Raw genomic sequence first — 23,581 nt, 5'->3', positions numbered from 1 at the left:
TTAGTTGTTAATACAGTGATAGTTTTTGTTCCTGTTGTGATCCAAATGAACCTGCATACTTTTGACAATACTGCAATTGTTTTCAACTTTAAGGTTTCATTCTCTTCAGAAGATAAAGCGTGCTGACAAAATTATGAGAAATATAGATATTAATAATAGTGATATAATCTTACATTAGAAATTCCTCCAAGTTCTTGAAGCTGTAATTAGTAATTACCAACTGTACACTCAGTTACTACAGCAAATTATTGAAGCATTACTTTAGTTTTTTGTAGTTTATTAAAAAGTAACATTTAGTATTTAATAATATTTAATTTTTTTAAAAAAATTGGCTTTTTACACTTCTCAGTAGCAGATAAAAACAAGGAAATGTGTTGTCATTCAGAAATGACCAGAAAGCCTTTGTCCCTTTTATCCTTGTCAGAGCAGAAAATAGACAGTAAAAAGCCATTCTTGTGCTGATTCAGGAGAGTAAAATATACCTCACTAAAATTTGTCTGTGTATTTACATGTTCTTGCCTGTCTTGGCTTCACCCAAAGGTGCTAGATGACTTGGATATGCTAATTTACTTAGGATCTAATGAAAGATGTTATTTATTCACCAATAACAAATTTTAGTTTTTAGTACATATGTGCTGCAATAGCTGAAGTTCAACTCCTGTTTAAAACCATGCCTTTTTTTTCCTCCTCATTTAAATAAGAATACAGAGTAATTCCTCAGACATGAAAAAAGTCCCAACCTGAAACAAGCTTCCTAAATTATAAGGTAGAAATTAGAATACAAGTGGTATATGTAATAGTTTTCAGCTATTAATCATCTGCCATCAGAGTACTCTGCTAGGCTGATATGCATAGATACTTACAGCACGTATTCACACGCAGTCATCAGCATTGACACCGCCTACCTGCTAGAATAAGAACTTAAAAATCACTCTGAAAAGTTAATGGCCATGCTCAGTTTTTGTCATTTTAGCACATACATTTACCATTTGTATAGTATCTTAATATGACATTTACGTTTTAAACGGTACTCACTGAAAGTTTTCAAAATTTATTTCACATAACTGTATCCATTTTATCATTGTCTTATAATTTGCTGCCTGCAACCTATCAGTCCTTCCCAGTGCCATATATTATTTCTACAGAATCCATCTTCATATTAAGATTTTTACACAAAAACATGTTCAACAGTCATCTCATTTGATATATACAGCTGCATGCAAAATTATGGGTGTCAATTTAGTGAAAAGAATGCAGTTTCTGTGTGCAATTTGCAAATTACCATAATTCATAATTTCTCACATTGTCATCTTTATAATGTTTTGGTTTGCTGAGGCTTTTTTACATTCACTGTTCTACTTCTAGTCAGCATAAATTATATTTGTGTTTGTAAACATATAGTCCTAAATGATTATGACTACTCTGTGCTGGCCTGAAACGTAGCTTAATCATGAGCACATGCCCAAACATAAGACTCAATTCCATTTTATACATATAAAAATATATACTGATTATATATAATTAGAAACAACCTTTACTCTTTGACTTAAATTATTTGCAGAAATATTTTATCAGAAAACCTAAGAAGTCTTGAGTGTCCACTAGATTCCACCAGACCAGGTTATTTCGAGCCCCATTCCAGCCTTGTCTTGGATACATCCAGAGATGGGGAGTCCACAACCTCTGTGGACAAACTGTTTCATGCCTCAACACCCTCACGGTAAAGAATTTATTTCTAATATCTAATCAAAACCTGCCCTCCCTCAGCGTAAGGCTATTCCCCCTTGTCTTTTTATATGTGGGGCCCCAGAATATCCTGTTCATTCAGAGGTTTTTTGATTTTTAGCAGTGAAGAAGAAAATGTAGATAAAACTTAGTTTAATGATCTGTGTGGTGTATGCCTTTACTTTTGGTGCTCATTTCACTGTGGCCTTTTTTTTTTCCTAAAATTTTCTGTCATGGCATTTGTAAATTGTTTACCACAGAATGTACCTTTAAGACCAGAGCCATAAAACCTGAGGATCTTAAAACAGGTGCTCCACAATCACAATGCAAGGAAAGTCTAAATATTTCCTTTAAGGATACCATCCATCTGATCGTTGGATGTATATCTTGAACAAGCTTCAGAACTGCATGTTGCTGAATATTGGCTGCTGACTAAGGCCAAATGTGAAAGAAATTAACTGCTTCAGGATGACCATGATTTTGAATTGAGAGATTCCAAGCCTTTCTTAAACACACCACAGAATTAAGATATATACCCTTGATTCCTGGTGGAATTGTGTCAGTATAGCAGAGGGGATGTAAGTAATAACAGATGATGTAACAATACAGGAAAGAGAAAGAGGATGAGCAGAGCTTTTGGAGGTCTCAGCATAACCATGGCAACATGATTTCTCATGTAGACACCTCATGTATTTTTCTTGGTTTTCTTTTGCCCTCACCTGTCACATTTGTCTGTTTCTGAACTGATTTGTCATGTGTTCTTGAGTTTACATAGTTTTAGCTGAGTATTAGTTCACTTTTCAAAGGAGTGGTGGGAAATCCAGTATGGCTACATGTTTGGTTTTTTTTTTTTTTTGGTTTGTCACAGTCATATGACTTTATTTACAGTTATATGGTTGGTTTGTTCACTTTTTTTTACCTGTGTATTATTTTGTGGTGTACACCTCTTGCCTTGCTCTGTTGGCTCTTACATGGTTTTTTTCCTTGGTGTGAACAAAGGAGATTATTCAAAATTTTATTCCCACACAAGCTACAGTTGTGGAGGCAAGATGGGCTGCCTCTTAGAAGAAGAATGGTATAGAAATATAAGAATCATTCATGCCAGGGTGCAAAATGTATGAAGAGATCTACTGGCCTAGTCTTACAGAAGTTTCCCTGCTAGGTTTAATAGAAGCTTCTTTTGGCATGCGTCTACCCCTTGTTCTCTGCAGATAGCATTCTGAGAGTGGGAGTTAAAGTCTGAGTTAAAATGGAAGTAAACAGATGAGGAAAAAAGTGTGTGAAAATCAATGTCTTTTTTCTTGAAGGTTTTGGGGTTTGGAGAAAAGAAAAATATCTTTCTTTCCCATCCAAAACTCAGTTCTTGGCTAAGAAAAGGATTGGTCAAAAAAATTTTATTACTTAATTTCCAGCCTCCTCACGTGTATACTTTATAAGAAAATAACATTTCCAAGGGGAATGACAGAGGACATTGCAATAAACAGAAATAATGTCTTTTTGTGCTGTGTGAATAGCAAGCTTATGTACTGCTGTCTGTGAAATCTGTCTTGAATAGCTAATGGTTGGAATAACCAGTTTTCTAGGCATGGAGAAATAAACCTTGTTTATGAGACAGAGTTGATACTGCAGCTGATGGAGTGGCTGTAAGCCGGAGTTCTGTGTGCATGCTTTCATTGCCCAATGGATCAAAACAATACAGGAAGGCATGGTTCTAACTCCAAACCAGGTGAAATGAATCATTTTCATTTGTACACAGATTATGTAAAATGCTAGAGTTAGGCTACCCCTTGGAGTCTCCAAGTCCTCAGCCAACTGGATGAGCAGTTTATTTTGATTCTGTAAAAGCTCAGGGCCCAGCCAAAGGTGTTTGTGACTCTTGGTTGTGCAGAAACTGTGGCATTTATGACAGTTGTGATGGCTACATTGTGCTATTCTCACTGAAGATTTCATACAGAATTCACAGATGTTGTCTCTTGGGGTAAGGAGGTCTCAGCCCACCCATGTTTGAAGACCTTTGAACCGTGGAAAACATAGTCATTGTGAGTTCACCTGCAGTGAGGGTTTATAGCATCTATAAATCTGCAGAATAAGGCACCCCTAAGAGCGTATCAGCTTTTATTACAACTTGATACATTTTTCACCATACTTGGCAACAATGGTTTTATGAGAAGCAGATGAATTGTAAACATGGCATGTGCTAGAAAGAGCTTTAGGCACAGAGGGTTATCAGAAGCCTTCTAAGTGTGGTCCCAGAACAGGCAATTAACATGCTATAAACATACTCATTAATTGGTGGTTCTCTCCTTTGTAACATCAAGTTTCTCGCTACATGCAGGATCTTCCCTCTTTGTTCCAATATTATGCAATTAGTCCATTTTTTCTGAGGATGTGCTTTGTGCATATTCTTCTTGCAGACATAGATATATTCTCCATATTTTTCAGAAATTCCTCTGTCAAATCTGCTACTTAGAGTGTTTATTTACTTAAATGAAACATGCTGATTTGCAGTATGGGACAGTGGATGCAACTGAAAATCAAAACAGAACAAAACAAAACCAAAATTGTAAACCTGACTGTTTATGTCCATATTGTTCAAGGTTGCAGTATTCTTGCCATTGTAACTTTTAAAGACACGCAAAAGTTCAATGCTGAAAATTGTAAGCTGACCTTCCCTGACAAACAGTCGTGGTTTAAGGGCACAAACACTCAAGCCTGACCAGCATCACAGAGCAATCTCTCCGGTGCCACTCCTGCAGCACTCATCGGTCTGCTGGACTTGGCTATTGCTAAACTTCTACAATTGCTTTGTCTTGTTTCATTACCAACAACTCAAGTGCCAAAGTCAATGCAACATGCAATGTTTTTTAGTCACTTAAGTCAAAACTGTCAACATTGTTGTGACTGTGCTCAGAGGTGGAGTTCCTAAATTAAACTGCCATGTAGGGAGAGCACTATAACAGCTTATAAGGTCAACTGCAGGGTGCTAAAATTATTTTATCTGCTTGCAATCCACTTTTCATACACCTATGCCTCATTTTCCGTAGTAATGGGAAAACATGGCGTTTCATACAGCTTCTTTAAATAGAAAAAGTATATTTCAGATCATATTCCCTAAGCAGAAGGAACAAAAAGAGCACAAGAACTGTGAGCAATCTCAGTGGAACAGCTCAGAGACTGTGACTGCTGAGGCTGAATTGCCTGATAAACACTGACTGACGTGTATATGGCAATCTCAGCTGAGCTCACCTGATTGTTTTTTTCCTCCTCATTGTCACTAATATGTACTTTCAAGCCTAAACCAACTAAGCACAGTGAACCATTAAGCAGAATAAAATCTAAAATGTATTGCAATCCGAAGTATCAAGTCCAGTTAAATTGACTTGTAACACATTTTTTAAAATTAATAATTTTCTAAAAAGTTGTGTCAAAAAGCACACTTCTGCTGCACTGGTTGTAGAGGGTGTGTTTCCAGTTCATAAAGAATCTAATTTGCTTATAAAAATTATCCTTTATTTTTGTCCAGAAATCTATACATGCATTTTAATATTGCTCCTTTTAAAATTTGTTTCAGAATGCACTGAGAAGTCTACAGACATGAATGTAAAATAAGAAAATGTACCTGGCTGAGGCTTATTCTTAGCATAGAATATCTATAAGTACTTTTCATTTGAGCTAAGCAGTCATCTTTCCTGCCACTTTTGTAGGTATATACAAAGGTTTGTTGTAATTAAGACGCAGCAAAATTTGATTTCTCACAAACTCCTTTTAAATTGTGGTATGTTGGCTTTTTGTCTTCTGTTTTATTGCCTGGTATTGCTAACATCATGTTATCTTAAATTTTAGTCTATTTTCTGTCAGATAGAAATGAGCATATGTTTCTGTATCATTGTGTGTGTTGTCAGTCCTCTCATTTGGTTGTATCTGTACCAACAGATTTGTCATCTTTAATGACATTGGAAAGTTTCTTACACACAATTGGCACTGCAACAATAACAAATGCAAAAATATAAGAGAATCAATATTTCATGCAAAATCATTTGCAAAACAACCACTTTCTGAATCAGTTTTCATCTGTGCACAGTTTGCAGTACTTTCAGTATTTCCACTTATACACAATGGTTGTTTTTATCATAAGATCATGAAAACTTCCTTGGGAGAAATGACAGTATCTTTGCATTGGCAAGAAATAAGATAAGCAGAAGTTTCACGGTCAGGGAGGGGCTGCTGGAACACAAAATAATTATGCCCTAAAAATTACGGTAATTATTTTTCTGTTTCATACAAGTTTACAATCCAATGCTTCTTGACAGGGAAGTGTATGGAATTCTATAATAGGGAGACTCTCTGGAAAATTGATTGTCACTCATTACCTATACTTAGGGAACTGAACCCCGGCCTCTGTCTCCTATTTGTCAGTTGTATCTTTCCCTTATTCACCCTTAAAGAAGGAATTAACAAGTCATTCTTGTTTCTCCGGAACCTCTTCTACTAACACTCATCCATTCGTATGTATGCCAGCAGAGAATTCAAACCCATGTCAACCAACCTGCACAATCCCTTTCCAGCTGCTTGCCTCCACCTCAAGTTTGATTTGCTTTTTTTCCTAGTGCATTGATTCTAAGTACTAGGAACAGCAAGTAGGCTAATTTCACAACTGTGTTTAAAGACTCCAAATCCTTACAGTGCATTTTTTCTTGCAGACTGCAGCTTACTCAGAATTGGTTTTCCTAAGGAATGGTTATCAATTCTCATAAACTAAACCAGCCTTGAGATAGCTTCCAACCCATGGAAATGGAAAGAGAGTGGAAAATGTTCATATTTAACATAATTTGGCTTTGTAGAGCATTACTTTGACTGAAAGGAATAGATTCAGATATTGAGATGCACCAAAGAAGAAAGAAAATCTGGTAAATTTACCCATTGAGAGTTTTTTTTTTTAGGGAAAAAATGACATAGTTTCTTGATATGCAGAAATGCTTTGGTCTGGAAATCCACTGAAGTGCATGTTTACGTAGCATCATTAAAAAATGCACACAGAATGCTCGTGACACTTGATGATGCTATTTCATCATCAGATGATAATCTGATTACCTCATTAAGATAGAGCATCTGAAGTGTTAGACTAGAATATTTTCTCTTTTTAAACCGCATGTTATGCAGCTTGTAGCTAAATATGCTACAGAGAAGAAAAGACAAGCTAATGTAGACAGACAGTAATAGCTTGTCTTGGGTTCATAGCTGTTGAATTGGAAAGCATTGTTTCTCACAGAAACCGGGGAACAACGTGACTCCCTGAACCACAGGGCACAAATGAGTGTGCTTGTAAAAGAACTGTGTTTCAAAGCAATACAGTATATAACAGAATATATGCATTCAAATGGAGAGGAACTTCATCTCTTACAGTGGAAAGGGAATAATTTAATTTTTGTGTTTGCAAATGTATTCTTTCATCTGTGCATCAGAAGGTAAGTTCTGTCTTAGTGGAGGATTTGCACTTCTGTATTTCTACAAAATAAAAATTGGAAAAAATAAATAAATTCTATTGTATAACTTTTTTTGTTTGTTTGTTTGGTTGGTTTTTGTTTGTTTTTTTTGTTTGGTTTTTTTTTGTTTGTTTGTTTTTTTGTTTTGTTTTTGTTTTTTGTTAAGGCCAGCAATACCTGATCTCACACAGTGTGCCAGGAAAATTACTTTTTTTACAGTATACTATGCTTAAACCCACCTGGGCTGCTTTCCAGAAGTGCCAGCAGTATTGGAATTGCACTAGAATGAGCAGCTTGAAACTGAACTTAGGTCTGAACTCCAGCATACAGAAATTGCTTTGAAAAAAAGATAACTATAGGTTACTACAGGGAAGAGCAAAACAAAACTCTGTATTATTTCCTTTTCCTTGTGTTACTGCTTTGCAGCTTCAACAAAGGTCAAGTTTAATTTTCTTTCCTTTGTGAAGTGTGACTTTGGACTTTGTTCCAAAGTTATAACTTCTTCAGAGCAATACAAGTAAAAGAACAAACTACAGTCCTGAGTTTTAGTCAGTGGAAAAAAATTGAGTGCAAGATGGCATGTATTGCATATAACCCATCTGCACTGTTTGGGTTAAAAAAACTCACTGCAGCTAATAAAACATCAACATTCAAATGCGTTATCATGAGTGCAATATCTGTATATCTTCAGGTTACCTTGGTGTTTGCTTTGGTGATCAGGTACTTGAACAATTCAACTCCAAGATCATTAATCATTCTTCAGATATTATTAATGGTTTGTCTTTAATATATGGACTTATTCCTGTAAGTCCTTGACTAAGATTTAAGGTTTATTACAATGAAAAAATTTTCAGATCTCTGAATAATTTTTAACTGAATGTGTTCAGAATGAGGATAACCACATATAATCGTGACTCATACATGTATTAATTGTAGGAAGGAGCCTATGTAAAATAATTCTATTTGAATTTCATTTTCACTTATTTCCTTGGATTTATACAAGTATAAAGGAGAGCAGAGTTAAACTCTAAAATTGACCATGTTCTTTGCTTCAGTGAAATCAGGTTTGAAATCAGGTTAATCCTATCAAAGTCACGCTCCTTGATGTGTTTTATAATTCCACTTCCTCAGCACTCTTGTGTTCCAAGATAATCCCTGCAGACCTCCTTTCATGGGGCAGGTATCTCATGGGGTTTGTAGAAGAAAAGGATGAAATGAAAAATTTAATTATTCTAGTCAGCATAAATAGTATTGTGAAGCTGGTGCCTCTGTACCCATAACAATGGCTAAAAGAAAGCCACTTCAAGTAGATTCATCTTCATGTGCAAACTAATTCAGTATCTCTGAAAGCAGCCACATACAACCTGCCACAACGTGATGATCTAAGAAATCTGTTAAAGTATTGTAGAGAAAATTATCAGGACAGTAGTTTATTCTATTTCTTTTTTTAGCAGAGGCAAAGGGAAAATATTGCCATCCCAGAGTATTTCTTACAAAGTAGCCAAGGAAAAATTATAATAACCACATTTATGTATTCTAGCACTCAGATTTCTTCCTCTTGGTTCAAATGAAACCTTCATTGAAGGTTTCTGCCCAAGGCTGGCTGGAGGGCATAAACGTTTAAGTTCAAGCACACTTGTTTCAAAATTACTGCAGGGAGAGGAGATCACTTCTGGGCTCTGAATGATACAAGATTCCTGCACGCAGGCTTCTATCTCAAGGTCATTTGTCTCCATTTAAACACTCAAACTGAATGATCTTGAACAAAAGATTTGTTTTCCTCTTTTCTGCTTGGTGAATGCCAGTGGCATTCTTCTGGCTGAGGAAAAAAAAAATCAGAGTGATTTTACAAATGGAAGAATATTTGAATCAAAAATGACACACTGGCATGTAATTTCAAAACAGGGAGACTTTTTAAACACATTAGTTAAATGGCTTTTTAAGGTTTCCAGTTGTAAATGTTGTCTGTCAGAAGTGAAGGACAAATAATCTTGATTTCAATTTGATTTACTTTAGTTCTTACATCATTTGTGGTCATTAAATAGTTGTTTTGTCTATGTTTCATTCAAGACAATGAAATAGCACATTTTATTGAGTGGATTAGAATTTGGCAGGAAACTGGAGCCTAGTATCCATTTTTTTGTTGTATAAATAGTTTGATAAATGATCAGTGCTGTATTTTTTCCCAAGTCATTCTTAGCTCTTGTTTGTCTTGCATTCATGCTTTTTTGTTTCTTCTCTCAGTATGCCACAGCTGCAGAGATATTGTACTTTTTAAAGTTGTGTTTAGCTTTCCTAACAGACACATGCAGATGCCAAGAACATTAGACATAATGACTGCATCTGTTAATGTTTTTGTGTACAGAAAAAAAATACATATCTATCAATTACTGTATTTTTCTGGGTAATACCAAATTGCAACATGTTCAATGCTTCATTTGCCTTGCTACTATACAGTGAATATTTGCTTTATATGCAAATAAAGACATTTTAAAATTTAAAAAAAAGAAAAAAGGAATAGGAATAGGCAGACAGCAGAAGTGAAGCAAAGTTTTTCAACCACTACTGTCCCATATAAATTTAATAGAAGAATTGTATACAATAGAATGGAGCTGCTTCATTTTTGAAGTTAAAAATGATTGGTCTTTGTCATTGACAACAATGGAATAAAAATGTTACCTGAACTGGAAGAATTACTTTTGGCTGAAGGTAATTTTTGGATTTAGATGCTCACTCCTAAAAAAATTCTATTTGAAAAAGAAATAATTTACCATCATTTAGATGAAAATTTAGCTCTGTGTTAACTTATGTACTCAAAATGTTTAATTTGACCTTCTAAATAGGTGAAAAAACTGGATAATGAAGCATGTACATTTTCATAAATTTTACATAGGAGAGATATTATAGGACCATAGAACAATACTACAGAACCATAGAACTTGGGTTGGAAGGGACCTTAAAGATCATCTTGTTCTAACCTGCCTGCCATGGGCAAGGACACCTTCTGCTAAACCAGGTTACTCAAAGCCCCATCCAGCCTGTCCTTGAATATTTCATATATAAATATCCAAATTTAGAAATGCACAAGTAACAAATTTTAGATATTACTTTTTTTGTAAAATAGTTTTTTAAAGGCAAATATTTCACACAGGGCAGAGCTTTTTAGTGGCGGAATAATCTCATTATCAGCAGAACCTATGTACTAAACTCCTTTTCTTGAAACTTCCCAAAAAACATAGTGCCATTAAGTGTAAGTTTACTTTGATTGTACAATCTGTATCTTTGCATAAAGCTTTTATAATATTAGCCATTATTCTATTGGCATAGTCTAGTATTAGCTGTGTTCCACATCAGAGACTTACAAATGATTTCTAAAATCTTATCTAATCTTGTGCTTAAAATGAATGTACAATTTAATGCCCATGATAATTTTTAGGGTAAAGTATTGATAAAGTCATAGTCTTTATCTGAACAGCTCTTTCTTCTGCATTCCCTGTAAAAATTTATATATATCTGTAAGGATTACAATACTCTACTACTTCTGGTAATCATTAACATAATTTTTTCTTAGATACTTTTTAGACTGTGTTGCTTTGAAGGTTTGTTACACCCGTGTTTTTTTGTTTTGTTTTGGTGTTTTTTTGGTTTTGTTTTGGTGGGTTGTTTTTTTTTTTCTTTTTTTGTTCTTTTTTTTCCCCAGCATGATACACCTTTCCTTCCGTGGCTACAAATCTGGGAGGGATTGAGGCCATACTCAGATGAATCCCAAACTTCCAGATGAGAAGGAGCCTTGGCAGGCAGAGAGTGATTAAAACTATTCCATTTCCAGGCAAACAGCTCAGGAAAGCAGGAAACTTAAATGGTCTTAGAATAGTCCAAAATAATAGTAATAATAATAATCATAATCATATGTTTTGTAATTAATTAATCATTACAATAGATATAGTTCTTGTGGTAACATAATGTTTAAATGACAGAGAAGTAGTTGCTTACTGAATCATACTATATATTATGATATAGTAATTGTTTTGGAAAGGCATTTGTTTTATTTAGGTATTAAATAGAATCATTGCTCAATTTCAAGGAAACTGTACTTATTAAAACAGAACCAAAAAAAGAAATTACTTTTTTTTTTTCCCTGCAAAAAATGGACTATAGCAGATGGGGGAAAATGGGGAAAATTAGCAGTCCTTTCTATATTCAAAAGGCAGTTATTAATTAATTACATATTCTGATATAATTTTTAATGATAGAAATAAGTAATGAATAACACTGGTTATGTTCTTTCAAAATGTGGATTCAGGTCAGAGTCAGGGATGTATGGATGTCTTTTCAAACTGTAGAACATTTTCACTCCAGTCTTAAGTATATATATTCAGAATTGATTACTGTAATTTTGAGCTAGCACAGAATTTCTATATAATTTAGCCTACACAGGTAATTTAAATACATTTGACTATTTTATATCAATATTCTAAATGTATAGGAAAAAATAAAGAACCTGATTCAAAGTTGAGGAATATAATTATTTTCAAATTCTGCAGTCAATCAAAAAGACACAATGCTTTATCTAGATACATAATTAATTCTATATTCTCCACATTTCCACCAGTCTTCTCAAGTCTGAAACAGAAAATTCAAAAATACTGATGGTCTTTGAAGAATTTGACTCAGATCATGGCTGAATCCAAAGTGTTCCAATACCTAAAAGTATCCAGGTGCACTGGTATCAACCAGGTAAGTATGCAAATTGAGAACATGTTATAAAATTTTATTTCATTTCATGATTCTTACTGCTGCAAAATGCAATATGCAGGGCCCAATATAGCAACATAAGCTAAATAGGTACTGTCTACAAACATCGAATTTGGGAAATGTAAAGAAATTTAAAACAAGATTAAATATTTAAAAAGCCTTAGTAAACAATTAATTACTCTGGAAAAGAAGTAGTCAGAAAAAGGCGTGATTCATATAAAGCTTTATAAAGCTTTAGAGTCTTCTAGAGGTCAGGAAATACAACTACTCAAGATGAACTCAATGAGATATGATTTATTTCTTGAAATTCTTCTATTCTGTTTCAATTAGTTTTGCACCCCTCAAAGCTAACAGTCGATTTTCTCTTGGTTTTGCACAAGGAACTTACATGAACATGTTTCCTGGTGGAAAATCTCACTGCAGCCTGCACAAAAATAGGGAAAACAAACTCTAATGAAGAAAGGGGAGTCTAAGAACTTGCCAGTAGGTGTAGAAGAAGGGATTACAGGCAACCTTGCTCCTGACAAGTCACAGTTGTACTAATTACCAAAGAAGAGGAACAGACTTGCACTTAATGGGTTGCAGCTGTGACTAATAAAGATAAAAAATATAATACAAAATTTTGTCCTAAAATATTAACTTCTACAAATGGGCTGAATACCATGATCCAAATCTAGTCAGTAAGATGAAGTTTTCATCTTCTCTTGTTAGGGAAGATGAAAAAAATACTCACTGGTGTGTACGTAAAAACTATTTATTGTACATTACTTGAGAAAGAAGAAAACAGTTGTTTTTCCAAAATAAGGGATTATAGTGTAGCTAGATTGATATGAAATCAAATGATAATGACCTGATATAAGCTAATTCTAATATTCTATTTGTTGATACTGCAGTTAATGTTGTGCACCTCTCTGGCAGTAACACTTAAGCAATGGCTTTTCCATTGGTCTCCAGTGGAGCTATTTGCTGAATGATATTCATCTGCTTCTTTTATTCTCTTGAAATCTGAATCTCTACTAGGTAGTTCTGATTTAAGATTGATTTTTGTACGACTAAGAAAGCCAGGGAGGTAGACGAGGGCAAGCTGGAATGCAGCCCTAAGAAACACATCCAACTTGTGAAACTTGTTCTTAAGCACTGAAGTGCCTTTTTCCAGCAATAGATTTCTGTTTGCCTTGATTTTTTTTTCTCTCTGTAAACTGATTTCTTCTAACTTTTAGGGAAAAAAAAATTATATAGCATCTTGTAGGTGAAACTGCCATTGAAATGAAAAAATACTGTAGAGCAAAAATGCAATCATCTGGATGGTGGTTCTTTATCAGAAGCTGAGGCTGGATCAAGGTAATGTAACTTCCCTGAGATCTGAATATTTTCTGAACTGATAAATTGTACCAGGAGGGATTCATTTCACAGTTTTATGACTATACATCATTAATTTAAAAAATGCTGGGTTTAGAAGAAATACTTGGGAATTCCCTAAATCATAGACATTGAGTTTTAAAACAAAGCATGTGCAGGTACCTAATTCATGAATTCTAACAGCCTCAAGATTAGAAGAATGGTACTCCTTGCCAGATACAGGCCCTATGTTTTTTCTAGTTCAATTTTTTAGGCGAATCTTGTCAGTGCTTAAGTGGAATCTGTGCAGGAGGCAATCTCATTAATTTTTAGTGTAGCAATGCTAGAGTGGTAAGAAATGTATTCACAAGCCTCTGATGTGCATGAGGTTATCATTAATCTTTGCACAACCAACTTAGGCAAAAAAAAAGCTTTCACATTATGTATCACTCCAATTTGAGATGAAAAACATTCCAAGGTAAAAAAAAATGTGTAAATTATGAAAAATTGTGGAAATATATATAATTTGTATTAAAAAGTAACTCTGTAATGTTTCCTTTGTATTTTGCTCAATATCATGTGATCCTGCCATACAAGTTTTCTTATTATCATTCATTTTTATAGCCAAAATATTCCTAAGTATCTCTAAGTATTATTAAATATTATGAAAATGTACTGGGAGGAAAAATTAAGTTACAATTTATGTGAAATCCTTTAAGTTAAAAAGTATAGAAATATTTCATTAAGATTTTAAAGGAGTTTTCAATTAGAGTGTTCTAGAGTACTTTGTGAAACAAGAATGGTAATGCAGGATAAATGTCTTAACATGTATTTCTCTGTATATCAATAAAATACACAGTCTTGTAGAAATGGAATTTAATTAATTTATTTTAGTTTATTTTTACGGTACTTAGTACTACCCTTTACTTTTATAAGTATCTGATAGAGGCTTCATTATCAGAATATATGTGAAATATTAATCTCTTGCAATATATGGGCAGAAGAGGAACTAATGGTTCACTCAATAGTAATTTCAGAATTGAAACCTTTGAACTGGTAAAAATTACTGTAAATCCAATTAAGTCAGTGTAATGTTTTCTCAGAAATACAAGTTACTGCAAGTCTTACAGGTATGCTGTTCTTTAGCTAGTGCTCTTAATTCTCCTGTTTACATTCCCTGCATGAAAATGATGGAGTGACTAGCCTTGGGAACCATTTCCAAGCAAATGAAAGGCATGAAGGTAACCAGGAATAGTTAGCATGGGTCAACAAAGGGAAAGCCGTGTGTGAGCAGTCAGATCATCTATGAATTGTCTTGCTGGAGGAGGGGAAAGCAGAAGATATCGTCTACCCAGACTTCAGTAAGGCTTTCAGTGCTGTTTTTTCAATAGTTCTTTGCGCAGCATCTGATGAGATATGGACTGAATGAAAATGCAGTGGGGTGGACTGAAACCTGACTGACTGGATGGTCACAGAGAGGGGTGACTGGCAGTGCAAAATGTTGGTACCCGAACCTGCATTATACACCAGGGGTCAATACTGGGTGCAATTATCTAAATGATGGGGCAGAATTGTGCCCTCAGCAAGTGTGCAGATGACACTAAATTAAGAGGAGTGTCAGATATGCCATATAGGTGTACAGCTGTCCAGAAGAACATCAACAAGGTAGCGAAAGGGGCTGACAGGAATTTTGTGTTATTCAGCAAGGAGTGCAATGTCCTACAGCTGGAAAGGAAAAACTTCAGGCACAAGAGCAGGGAAGGCAACCAGATGGAAAGCAGCTTTGCAGAAAAGAATCTGAGGGTCCTCGTGGACCCTCGTGGATGTGAGGCAATAGTAAAGGCCAGTGGTATCCTGGGCTGCATAACCGAGATGTGTTAATCTCGTATCATAGAGACATCAGAGAGCAAGGGAGGTTCTTCTTGCCATCCACCCCGCAGTGGCAAGGCCTGTACTAAGTACTTGTGTCCAGCTCAGCTCCACAGCACAAGAAGCATATGGAGCTACTGAAGGAACTCCAGCAAAGGGTCAAGTAAAGGGATGAAGGAACTAGATCCCCTCTCCTATGAGAAGAGATCTGTGACTGCTTAGCCTGGAGAAAAGAAGGCTCACAGGAATCTGTGTACATGTACCTGAAGAGAGGGTTTAAAGAGCACAGAGCCAGGCTCTCAGGGGTGCCCAGAGATGGGCAATAGGCTCTGGGTGCCCCTGCAGGCAGTTTAGACCAAATGAGCTATGGAAGTCCCTTCCAACCTCAAACATTCTCTGATTCTGTGAAGCAATCTAGGCTATTTTAGGAGGTTGACAGATGATATGAAACCTACTGGGGGCATACATTCTTCTGGAATGGAAAACCAGATACCACAGAACACCTGAAATTTTTCTCCAGTTTATTTTACATAAAAAATTATAAAATATGCCACAGAAAAGTCATCAAAAAGATTTAAGCCACCTGTGAAATAGCAATAAACTCAGCCAACACAGTCTTTTTTTTTCTCTATAGTAATTATTTATTAATTTTATTAGTAATTAATAAATATGTATTAATTAGGGGGAAATTGTACTGTTATTACTGCCCATTAGTTTCAGTAGGCATGAAAGAATATATTGATAGTTCAGATAAAAAATATAATGGGCAATATTTATCTCTATTTGCTGTACTGCATTACAGTCTGTGAAACTAGTAAAAATCCACTACAGTGTGTTTAGCAAAATATAGTCTAGTGTTAAGTACTACTTTCCTTAACAGAATTACAAGGCATATTATGCATAGGTGGACTGGGTATAACATTGAAATCTAATAAGGTTTGTGGTAGACAGAAACATCAATCTGATTTAAACCCATATTTTTTTTTAAGGTTATTTACCAGGCTTTTATCTAGACTAGGATATGTTATGCAGCATTTGAACCAAACAACATAATTTGTATATTCAATCTACTTGTAGTATAGATTTAAAAAATGACAGATTTCTAACTCATCTGAACAATTGAAAATAAAGGGGTTAAAAAGCTGCTTTGTTTTAATGAAAAAAATGATCATGTCAGTTGATTGCTGTCCTTGTTAAAGAAAATGAAGACAGGATCTGAAGAAGAGGAGAAACAAAGTGTGACTGTGTGCATCACAGCATAACTATAAATGAAGATCACAAAATGTGAAAATCATTTTAGCTCTGAAATTTGTCTTTACATGCAAGTGTTTTGGATACCATCAGTTAGCTTCTGTTATTTGTTGGAAGTGATTTATCTCTCAATATGCATAAAGCTAGTATTTTTCTTTGCAAAATGAAGGTTAAAATGATTAATGAAAAATCTTGGTACAGTCATTCCATTGTGTAGGAGCTGATCCATTGCATAAGATAACAGATTTCATAGAATCATAAAATAGTTTGAATTGTAAGGGACCTTTAAAGGTCATCTAGTCTTACCCACAGTTTTTGTCTCTTTAATTATTATCTATACAAAGGGAAATAATCATCAAAAAACCAATGTGTACAGGAGTTTATAATTTTTACATTCAACTACTTTCAATAAATAATTTGTTCCCATAATTTTAATAAATTAGTAATTTCTTTTTATTTTGTCAAAAATCTGACACAGGAGTTTTGCCTAAGAATCTGGAAGCCATGTCTCTCTGTTAGTAATTGATTGAAGAGTAAGTGAATTTCTTGGTAACTTATTTCTTGGTGAAATAAGAAGTCCATAGGGATTTTCATCTAAAGTGGAAGGCATTTTGTGTAAGTTTGGAAGGGTGTGGTGAGTGTATTCTCCCTGTGTTGCCTTGGGGCCTCCTAGGATCTCAGGAATTCCCATCATACCTTGGCCTTTGAGTAATGATTTGGGCAGTAAAGTGTCCCTTGACCATACCAGGAACTCCTTCATGGCTGTGGTGGGGGTAGTACTGCCTGTAGCAGGGGCTTTTGTTGCCTGACCAAGGTGGGAAACAGGTAGTAAGTAATCTGTCATTCCCATCCACCTTTGAACATCACTTACCTTAAATGTATTCCAAGTGGAATGGTGCCATTGTTACTGGATTTCTTAAAACTTCTACCAATAACTTCTACCAAAACTTTCACCTCCGCCCTGGGTTGTAGTCAGGACAGAAACTGACAGGTGGATGGTGCTGTGCAGGTCTGGAGTTGGTCCTTGTGGGTCCCTTCCCACTCAGCTTATTCTATGACTATAATCAATCACTTTGCAACCCCATAAACAATGGCCTTAAGTAAGGCCCTTTGAGCTCTCCTAGACCACAGTGGGCTGTGCCTCCTCAGAGTGGGACACCTGTCAGAGCTCCAGAAATGCCAGGTTCACTGTACTCACAGGACCACCACCAAAAACCAAAAATGGGAGCTGGCTAACACCCCCATTCCTCAAAAAACAACACTCACTTGTTGAGAAATATCAAGAACTTTGAAATGAGTATTTCACAGAACTCAACAGGAATTTTTAAACAGGTGCCTTTGCATTATCCACATCCATATATATATATATGTATATATATATATATATATATATATATATATATATATATATATATATATATATCTTTATGTTTATGTGCACATGTGAATTGTTTGAATTACCCTATATCTAGTATAGTGTAAATATTGCTATCCTGGATCTATAATTGTAGTGAAACCCATTGACTCACTCTATAAGTGTTAAGTTAGTCGATGATTAAGAGCTGCTTAAGTCCTTTGGATATAAACTTTTGAAAGTCTGAGACTAAGATTGGATTTGGCCATATCTAAGCTCCAGCAGAAGTTAAGAAAACAAAGGTTTCTGCTCTGAAACTTGTGACTCCAACAGGAGGCTCCCCCTCATGCTTTTGTATCTCTGGTCACTCTGTAAACCATTCTAGCTTGATTCCAACACAATTTGCCTTTGTTTGTTTTATCTATGTAGTGAATAATAGAGTGAACTTTGACACTGAACTTCATTAAGTCACATCTTCACTAATTTATATGAAAACTGGTTTTGTTAATACATTTGACAGTGATTCTTTTAGTGCCCTAAACCACTCATTACTGAAAAAGGGTTAAAACTTAAGATACAAGAAATGCTGGATTTACGTTCTGGTTTATGTCTATCTGAATGATAGACAGTAAGAGCAATAACTTCCAAAAAAATAAAAACCAAATGGTACTTGTAAAGTTTCTCTATGTCTGTTGTGATTAGATGATACAACTACACTCTCAGAGGAAACAAAATTAATCAAAATTACTGTAAACTTAGCTATGTGACATAACTATGGATATTTTACTTAAATACAAATTAATCTTTATAGATATTAAAACATCTACACCAGACAATCAAATATTATCTTTGCATATATGAAATATCTTCCTGCTATGAATGATGAGGAGTAGAGTACAGGAAAAAATATCCATAATTCAACATCTTTTTTTTAATATCTTCTTCTTTACTTGAGTGTGGCTTAAAATCTAAAACTGTCAGCAGAATATAGCCAACATTGCTGCTTTATTTGTTTATAATGATTCAAGCAAGAAGTGCACATACTCTCTCATTATGTCATTTTGAAACAACCATAAGTTGAATAATAGAGGTCCCTTTGAAAGAAATTACAAGTAAATATGTGTTAGAAAGAGGGGGAGAGGAACATGTAGAAAACATGTACAATGTTTACCACAGAGATTATTCATGTCTTGTTTTCATAGCAGAGAAGGTGTAGATGAAATGAAAAGGATGGAATGAGATAATAAAAGCAATTTGGATGAAACATTGCATGAATACTTACGCACTGAGATTGTATCACACTGTGACTGACCAAGTTGCTCTTTACAATTACTCTTTCTTTAGAAAGAGGGTAACACAGACTTTGAGGACTTCCATTTGCACACGGAGGAGCTCTACAAAGATCTTTACATTGAGAATATGGGAGGGGGGGAGGGGGCGGGGGGGTGAAGACAAGGGATGCTATATGCTTTGCTCTATTCTTTTGTCCTTATTAAAGATCAGAGAATTAAACACCGAATTATTTATTTTCCTAATTGTCCCAGTGCTGGATGACTTTCCAATGTATGTATATACAGAGATTAGAAAATTTTGATTAAAGACTAATTTTTTGTCTGAATACTGGACTAAAAATGGATTTTAATGTAGAACAAAGGCTCTTATTTGGTGGGAAAACTCCTTGCAACTAGCCCTAAGATGCACATCAGGGCATCACCTGGCAGTGATGATGAGAGGTCTCTCAGCTTTTAGCTATCTCTGAATCAGTGATGCTCACCCAACAGCCAGTGTGAGCTTCGTTACTAGTAAAGAAAGACAGGGTGTGGATATTCAGACCTAGAATCCTAAGGTACTACAGCAAATGTAACACTTTTTTAAATTTTTTTTTCCCCCTGAAAAAGCAGTTGAACATTATGAGAAACTGCCTATACAGCAAGTTTCATGACACAGGAGGAAGAAATTTAGAGGAAATAGAGTTAACCATCTAGAAGACTTAAACTTATCTGATTCTTAAAGGCTCTAGAGAACAGAAGAAAATAAATCTTTGTGCTAATCTTTGATTGTGGGAAAAGAAATTTTCTTGCTCATAGCAGCTCAGTTTAATAAAATAAAAATAAATAAAATAATTTAAAACAAACAAGCAGAGCACTGCCTAAAATTCAGACCTTTTTCTTTTCTTTTTTTTTTTTTTTTTTTTTTTTTTTTTTTTTTTTTTGTCTTTCTAAGACAATGTTTACCATTAGTGTTTTGGCTCCTAAGATTTCTGAACAAGAATGATTTCCATGAAGTTCCTTAAAAAATTGTTAGGGATTACAGTGGAAACAGATCTCACACTTCAGACTCCTTCCTCCCAATCCCCTGTGCAAATCCTCAGCTGTATGTGGATGCCAAGCCTGCAGGGTCAACTCTTAAGTGCCTGAAAATCATATGAGCACAAGTCCAGAAGTACCTTTGGCTGGAAGGACTGTAGCACCCTTCATTTTCTTCTCTTCTCTTGATAAGTATGCTTAACACTGACTTTTAGAAGAAAGTTTAGCAGACCACAGTGTCTTCAATCCGCTTTGTCTGGACTACCAGTTGGAGGATAGAAGAGGTTGGAGCTTTTGCTCTCAGAAATAGCCAGACTTAGAAGCTGGGTCTAGCTTGCACAAACATGATAACTGACATGCTTTCTGTAGATTTTTTTTTTTTAATACTTTTTAAGTATCCTTCTCTTCTGTCCTACCTGAAATAATCTGAATAAAATGCACAAAGGGTACTGGGAGCAGAATGTGGGATTCACTATAAGCATTGAGCTTAAACAACACTTCCTCTCTTCCCTTGCAGAGCAAGAGGGTCATGTGCACCTACAGCTCGTTGGAAAAAATCTCTTCTGGGAGTTGACAGAAGTCAGTTCAAAACTCACAAATATGAGGAGGGAAAGATTCCAAATGTCACTCTTTCAAAGGAATTTCTCTGTGTTTTTATACATTAGCATGCAGCAAACTGCCATGATAGTACTAAAAGGAAAGGAAAAAGTGACCTGTTTTTAATTTCTAAAAGGACTAATTCAAGTCCCACAGACTTGAAGGGGATTAAGACAACCAGAAGCTGGTAAACATTTTCCTGTAAAATGAAGCTACAAAAATCTAGGACTGGTTTGCACAGAGAAATGGTATATATATATATATATATATATGTGCATAGTTGCTTTGAGAAGAATGATAAATACAATTAAAATTTATTTCTTAAGCATTCAGAGTGAGTCAATTGCACCAGTTAGATAGAAAAAAATCTTGGGCATGGCATTTCACACTGAGGCATTGAAGGGCATGTCTTTTGCTCAAGAAAATTTTGGGGCAGACTGGTTGCAGGTCTGTGTCTGTGAGATACTGCTGATCTAACCTGAGATAGTATTTTCTATTATGCTGTTTTATATGAATGTCCTTAACAATAACTTTCTATTATCTTGAGGTTGTAGTTCAGTATTATATCTGCACAGTATGGGGAACTGTGATTCTTCAGGGCTTCAGTATTTGTTCATCACAAACAGATCTGGAGGGAAGCTCAAGAAGTGTCATTTACGAAGGTATATTTTGAACTTGGCCCTCAGGAGTTTTCTCCTGTGGCCTTTTCATTCTTTCTTTTTGTGCTTGTACGACCAAGAGCTCCTTCTGCACTTGGGGAGACAAACAAGGTGGCACAGAGAGGGTGGGACAGAGAGGTGACAAAGGAGTGCTTCTATTCTGGAGATGGGCTGGAGGACAGGAATTGTAGAGAAATGTGTCAGAGATGACAGACAAACAGGAAAGAACGAAAGTTGGAAAGAGCTGCTAAAACTAGAATCTGCATATTTTATACACCTACTCTTCTGCCTGAATTCCTTCTGTCTGCTGGAAAGAAATGTTCTTTGTTTTCGGCAGTGCAATTTCATTCTGTGTATTGAACCATACTGAACTGAGAAAAAAAAGAAGAGGTCAGTAAGATCATCCTCAAACTAAAGATTAATATGCCCAAACTTTTTACTGTTGTAATGGCCTGACCTTGGCTGGCTGCTGGGTGCCCACCAAGCTGTTTGCTCAGTCCTTCTCAGCAGGGCAGGGAGAGAAAATATAATGAAAAAAGATTGTGAATCAAGCTAACAGGGAGATCACTCACCAATTACCATCACAGGAAAAAAAAACTAGACTTGGGGAAGACTAAATTATTTTATTGGCAATTAAAAATAGAGTAAGGTAGTAAGAAGCAAAACCAGTTCCCTCTCACCTTCCTGGGCTTGGCTTCCTTCATCCCCCACTCTTCTACCTCTAACCCTCAAATCAGTGCATAGGGAGATGGGAATGAGGATTGTGGTCAGTTTATAACACTTTGCCACTGCATGACCTTCCTCCTCATGCTCTTCCCCTGCTCTGGCATGGGGTTCTTCCCATGGGGTACAGTTCTTTGGGAATAGATTGCTGTGATGTGTGAGCTACCCCTTGGGGAGCAGGTCCTGCGGTTGTGGGAACCTGCTCCATTGTGGGCTCCTCTCCAGGGCCTACATCTTCCTTCATGGCACATCCAGCTGCTCAGGCATGTGGTTCTCTGTGGGCTACAGTGTGGATGTCTGCTCGATCATGGTCCTCCATAAACTGCAGGTGAATGATTTTTTTCACAATGATATGTGCCCTGGCTTGCAGGGGAATCTCTGCTCTGGCACTTAAGGTACCTGCTCCCACTCCTTCACAGACCTGGTTTCTGCAGAGGTATTTTTTTCTCTTTTTTTTTCCCTTCTTCTCCCTCACAGCTGCTATGTGGTGTTTTTTACCCTTTCTGAAGCATGTTATCACGGAGTTGTCACCAATATTAGTGAAGGGCTCAGCTTTGGCCAGGGGTGGGTCCATTTTGGAATGGTTGCATCCAACACAGGGAAATCCCCTTGTCTCTTCTTCCAGAGGCCACTCCTGCAGCTCCCCCACTACAAAACCTTGCCATGTAAACCCAATAAAATTTATCATTAGTGTGCTGCCTAAGCTGAGTCCTTTTTCATTTCCAAGGAAATGGCAAATGACTTCTGAAATAAAGTCACAAAACAAAAAGAATTAAAGCAAGACTTCCTGTCCAATGAAAGAAAGGTTGTTTTCAGAAATTAATTGTTTGTAACACTTCCAAATGCAACTCCTAAAAGCATCTTCTAGGGTAGTTTGTTAATGTAATTTCTCTCAAGTAGTTTTACATGTCTTTAGTGCCAAAGCTTCAACACCTCCTTTCATGTCCACTCTACAGAAAATGTCACAGTCAGAAAGCTTTTCAAGATAAAAAGTCTTTATAAGCCAGCAACAAATAAACTATAATAAAATTACTGTGTATCGAATTATATGCCACTTGACTCACATATGACACACTTGTAAGAAAGTTTTTTTTTATTTTCAGATTTTTAATTTACAAGCTTGTCACTTGCAGTTTAGCCATTTTGTTCAGGTAGGGTAAAAAATTGCTTAAGGTTCCTCTAATTGCCAATTCTTGTTTATCAGTTCTAATTTTGAATAATACTTGTATTATAAATCACACACACACACAGAGCAACCTGTGGTACAGACTCTAAGGCAAGTAGAGGGTGTAGAGTACTATGGTAGATAATGTATGGTGAATTTTGGTATCAAATGCTGGAAATTTCTTTTTTAGTCAGTGAAGAATTCTAATTGTTGTACATGCACGGAGTGTCACTAAGGTGAATGGTAATGGGATGGTGCTACATTCTTTTAAATCACATGGAATTCAAAGAAAACTGATAATTAGAGAACTGTTCAGTCATTTTATATCTGGAGGTTCACTACATACACTTCTGGCT

General features: G+C 35.7%; 1 long non-coding RNA gene across 1 annotated transcript; it reads right to left on the bottom strand.

Moving 5' to 3' along the window:
- Positions 1 to 3,931: 3,931 nt before the first annotated feature.
- On the bottom strand, positions 3,932 to 12,457 carry LOC136286073 (uncharacterized). Its single transcript, XR_010719733.1, has 3 exons — positions 12,352 to 12,457; positions 7,448 to 7,544; positions 3,932 to 4,252 (listed from the first exon to the last, which is right to left on the bottom strand). It is a non-coding gene; the product is annotated as an uncharacterized lncRNA (long non-coding RNA).
- Positions 12,458 to 23,581: the final 11,124 nt, after the last annotated feature.

Source organism: Chamaea fasciata, unplaced genomic scaffold (genome assembly GCF_029207755.1).
Source record: "Chamaea fasciata isolate MVZ Bird 193981 ecotype frontalis unplaced genomic scaffold, bChaFas1.0.hap1 SCAF_2, whole genome shotgun sequence".
Lineage (NCBI taxonomy): Eukaryota > Metazoa > Chordata > Aves > Passeriformes > Sylviidae > Chamaea > Chamaea fasciata.
The sequence above is the reverse complement of the archived record's forward strand: the minus strand, read 5'-3'. Positions and strand labels throughout refer to the sequence as shown.